The sequence below is a fragment of the Hibiscus syriacus genome, unplaced genomic scaffold, assembly GCF_006381635.1.
Source record: "Hibiscus syriacus cultivar Baekdansim isolate YM2019G1 unplaced genomic scaffold, ASM638163v2 tig00116994_pilon, whole genome shotgun sequence".
Taxonomy (NCBI): domain Eukaryota; kingdom Viridiplantae; phylum Streptophyta; class Magnoliopsida; order Malvales; family Malvaceae; genus Hibiscus; species Hibiscus syriacus.
In genome coordinates this window covers 331,924-337,560 of record NW_024063510.1, presented here as the reverse complement: position 1 = coordinate 337,560, position 5,637 = coordinate 331,924, and positions in this window count along the sequence as shown.

The following is a 5,637-nucleotide window of genomic DNA, read 5'->3' as shown; positions in this document are numbered from 1 at the left end:
ATTATTGGACTAATTCTGGAAACAAGAAGCCAAAGAAGTTCAATGTTACAGTTATCAGAGACGAGACCGCGCCACAACAAACGAAGGAAGCCAGAGGGAATTGTGGTCCTCTTGTATGCATGTGCTTGGAGCGTTTGACGACAGGAAGTACACAGTTTCTACCTCCCATCGATAGAGATAGAGGTGAAGTAGGCTTGTGGTTTCGGTATTTTATGGCTAGAGCGATATATGCGAGACGCTGCCTACCTGTATCCGCGTTATGAAAGTATCCATAAACAATTTGTAAGTCAAATGCAAGTGTTGTTAAACATATATACTCTTTCTTGTTTGAAAATGTTTGGTTAAGTAGCTAGAATTCAATAATTTGCTGTTTGTAGGTTTTAGATGTGTAGAAAGTGTTGTTGATTCAATGTTTGGTTTCTGCAGGTTAATCCTGAAGTGAGCTGCGTGAAATGGATGTATGGGTGCAAAAATTGATTCAATAATTGATGAGGAAATAATTCTTATTATTATTTTTGATTGTTTAATTGATTTGTAAAAGATGATTTGTAAATGTTGATTTGTTTAATTGATTTGTACATAATTATTATTTGTGCTTGTTTAATTAATTGAAATGTAATAGTTGATTTGTTGATTTCAATATGCATTATGTTGAATGTAAAACAGACTATCGCAACGCGGAAATGACTATCGCAACGAGAGAATCGCAATGCTAAATGAAAATCGCAATGCGATTCTCTCGTTGCGATAGTCATTTTCACGTTGCGATAGTCATTTCCGCGTTGCGATAGTCATTTCCGCGTTGCGATAGTCATTTCCGTGTTGCGATAGTCATATTCGCGTTGCGATAGTCAAATGAATGTCTAATAAGTGATAACAACTGAACATATCATAGCAATGTTCAAACTCAAGTTACTAATACATGCCTAACTGAAAATGTTAAAAGTTCACACATAATATACACATAATACAACGTTTGCATTTAAAAATCACCTAAGTTAACAGTCCCAAAAGGTGAAACCGGTTGTGATTGGGATTTTGATGAGGATCCATATTTTGGTAGAGGAAAAGATGATTGTGATGGCACTGGTGATCCACATGTCAACCTTGTATGACCACTTTCCTTGCACCGACTACATGTCGATCTCTTCTTCTCTTCACCCTTAGACGGTATACGATCGTGACTTTTTGGTCGGCCAGGTAGCCTTCTGTCCATGGTTGGTGGCAAAACTGTTTGTAAGTCATCTGGTATGTCCCACTCAGAAGGATGTGGAATAGGGTAGACAATCTCGACATAAGTCTGTCTATATATTTCTTTAGTGTAGCAATCCATAGCGTATGCGCTTGAATCATCTTGGTTTAGATGAAGAGCAACTTTTATAACATGGCCACAAGGATAACCAGATGTTTGTCATTTCATACAACTACACGTCTTTGCATTTAGATCGACAAACCCATTTAAGTTATTATCCAGTACTTCAAACAAAGTGTTTTAACATGGTTCAACTCTCCATGACGTTGACTTCACAACACGTTTCGTTATATTTTTTTCAGTCCATGGTGTAACACGATGTTCCAATGTTCCTGTAAATTTAAATAAATAATACTTAGTAAAATATATGATAAGTTACGAATTTAAAGAAATAATACCTGCGTGGTTTCTTTTCTTGTAGTACCACTGTTGAATAGAGGCTCGAAAAAACTCCATTAAAATAGTAATAGGTAATTTCCGGGAATGATGACTTAGAGTGTTGATTGATTCTGCACTATTAGACGTCATGAAACCATATCTTGCTCCAAGTTGATGTACTTTTGAACATCTTTCAAACCCGACAACTTCTAGTGTTTGAGCACACTGAGGCAAAACACGTCTTAAACAGTTTATATGCTTATTAAAATCCACTTCCCGATAAGCTTTTACAGCCTTCCAGTATGTCCATTTGTGATTTTTTTATACCAGCAGACCTTGATTTTAGATTTCTATACAAATGAACACCACAAAGTCCATGAAAAGCATCTGGGAAACACCTTCTAACAGCGTTGTCAATTGAGTTTGCCCTATCGGATATGATTGTCAGATTGCTAATAGGACCTATGCAATCCCTAAGATGCCCCATAAACCATGTCCATGAATCAGAGGTTTCAGATTTGCCAACCCCGTAAGCTATTGGCAGTATCCCATTGTTAGCATCCATGGCTACTGCTAATAAGTTTACTCCAAGGTATCGACCTTTTAAATGTGCTCCGTCAACTATAATAACTGGGTGCATGCAAGTAATAAACGAACGAATCTACAAAATCATATACACAAGAAATATAATCATTTAAATGTGAAATGCATGTAACTAACAAAAATGAGTCAACAAAATTATGTTGATTTACTAACCGCGGCACCAATGGCGATAAACAACAACTCAAAGCGTCTATCTCTATCTATTTTGATATGAGTTACCGACCCATGATTTTTCAGCTTTAAATTGTGACAATAAGCCGGCAGTTGGGCAAACGATGCTTCTGGCGACCCCCTCAACAATTCCAAGGCATAACATTTGGCTCTCCAAGCTTGAGAATATGAGATACTAATCTTGAACCGAGCATTCATGTCAGTCATAATTTCATGTCCCCGATATACCCTGCCATTCAAAAATATTAACTCAGCCAGCAAACCACCCAACACCTTTTTGTTTGCCTGTCTATGGTGAGGAAAAATTTGGGTTCTTGAACATGTATGTTTATCAATAAAAGTCCTAACTTGAAACATTTCGCAATCTTTTATCCTCTTTGCAATCATACGCCACGTACAATTTTTGTCAATCATACACCTTGTTTCGAAACGATCTTTGCTTGATTTGTTAACTTTTAGTTGATAGCCATCTTCCACACATTTCGTATACAAAGCTATCTTCAAGTCTTCCTTTGTATCAAAACAATCATCTTTCTTGATACGAATAATTTTTTTGTAACAATCAACTGCTATCTTTACCAACTCTTCTTCCGGTATCTGAAGTAATTCTGGCATATTCCAGTTATACTACCGTGGCATTTTCTTCGGGGACTTTTCTTTGGGGATTTCTTCTTCTTCTTTTTCTTCTTCAGGGTTATATGAATTACAGAATGGATGTTCAATATGTTCATTTACAGTCGTAACTTCCTCCTCATTATCATCAACAACATCTTCCTCGACAACGGCTGTTTCATAATCAAAATTCGGGTATTGACCAATATCAAAATTATTACACGCAGGGTCTGTTTCTTTTTCTGAAAAATCATCAAAATCCAAGTATTGACCAAGATCAAAGTCCGGGTATTGATCAAGATCAAATTTCTAATACTGACTAGTACTCACAATTTTTTCTGTTGGCTCATCATCGTCTAACTGGTCAATACGAAAACTAGAATTTGGTGATGAAAGTTGATTGGGATTTGGATTAGGGAAAGGTTGTGGGTTTTGAGATTGTGTTTGGTATTGGAAATGTGGTGAAACAATATTTGCTTGGTGATGAAATTGTGGTGGAACCATTAAATTTTGAGCACCATAAACTGGGGTTGAAAAACTTAGTTGATTACTACCCGCTACTGACCCAACTTCACTACTTCTAGGTTCAACAACATACAATGTAACATAATCACTTGAAACACTAATGTAAGCAATGAATCATTCAACATCTTCATTGTCGGTTAACAAATAAACTTTACCATTTCTCTGATAAGATAGCCTAAATCCACTTAGGGGCTCTAAATTCAATTTATTTGCAACACATAACATTAGAGTTTCATAAGTTAACTTTTTTAATGACAGTTTTAGTTGAAGATTCATGGGTAAAGGCATATATTGTAAAACACCATGAACATTCTCCCATGACCCTCCAAAACACAAATCTATCCAAACATGATCAACATTAGATGATTTCATTATTGTAAATTAATTTACTAAACAAACGAGCTGCGAAACTAAAACCTGTTGCCGGATGGGGAAGGATGTCGTTGGATATAGGAATGGATGTCGCCGGAAAGAGTGATAGATGGAGATGGAATGAGTTGTGATTTAGGGATTTAGGTTATGAGTTGTTGCTGCTGCGTAGTTATATACCCAAAACATTTGTGTTGCGAAACTAAAACCTGTTGCGAATTCAGAAATCGAGTTGCGAATTTGAAATTCAGTACTGCGATAGTCAGAATCGCGTTGCGATAGTCAGAATCTCGTTGCGATAGTCAATTCGCGTTGCGATTTACATATTCGCATTGCGATAGTCAGATTCGCATTGCGATTTACATATTCGCATTGCGATTTACGTATTCGCATTGCGAATTAGGAAAATCGCAATGCGATAGTCAGAATCGCGTTGCGAATCTGGAAACTGATTTGCGATTCCGGAGATCGCGTTGCGAATTATCGATTGCATTACGATTTAGTTGGTCATTTTGAAAAATCCAAAAAAAGTTGGTTAAAATCGTATATTATAAGGCATTTTTGGTCACTGAAGCATTACTGGAAGGTGAAGATCTTTCCCCTTAAAAAATAAATAAAGAGGCCAAATAAGTAATTTAGCTTACTTCAAAGAAAGGTAACCAAAAAACAAAAAAAGTAGGCATGTAAATGAACCGAAGATTCAACGAACCGTTCATGAATCGTGCGACGGAAAGTTCGTTTATTTATTAAATGAACGAACATGAACAAGATTTTGCGTTCGTTTAATTAAATAAACGAACACAAACAAAGGGCTCGTTCTTTCATTTACGTTCGTGAACGTTCGATTATATGTTCGTTTATGTTCGTTCATTTATGTTTGAACATAGGGCAAGTTGAATATGTTACGAATATTATTGAAGTTGTTTGGATTTCAATAAGATTGTTTTGTTGATCAAATTAACTTTAAGACTTTATTATGTTCGACTTTATTGTGTCCATATAGCTTATTTATGATTTATGTATGTTTTTGTCTTATTCAAACATATTAACTCTATAGTTTATTTTTTTACATTAATTTGTTGTGTTCAAATAAGTTTGTTTTTTGTGTTTGTGTTGTTCGTTTATGTTCGTTTATTGTGTTCATTTATTATGTTCATTTATGTTTGTTCGATTGTGTTTGTTTAGTTCGTTTATCATTTAAATGAACGAACATGAACTAGCTATATTCCTTAATGATCGAACATGAACAAAAAAAAAATTTGTTCGTTTATGTTCGTGTTCGTTTATGTTCGTTTATTTATTAAATGAACGAACATGAACATACCTCCGTTCGTATGCGTTCGGTTCGTTTACAAGCCTAAAAAAAGACAATACATAATAGTAAAATTAGTTTTTAAACAATTAACAATGTGTTTTTTTTCAATTAAGTTATTAAAGTCTTTTTATAATGAATAATTGGTTGATAATTTTCTGTTGTTATATTTTTTCATTCTTAATTAATATTTTATGTCATTCTTAAATAAAATAACTAAAATTACTACAATAAAAGAACATATTTTTAGACCAATTAAAATGCACCAAGTGTAAAACCGTCATGTGTCATAAATGAAGATAACACATGTTACATCATTCTTTTTAATTAATTTAAAACTAATATAAGGTAAATTATTTTAAGGTACATTTGAAGTTAGATGTTCAAATCCAACGGTATGTACAGTTCGTTATAT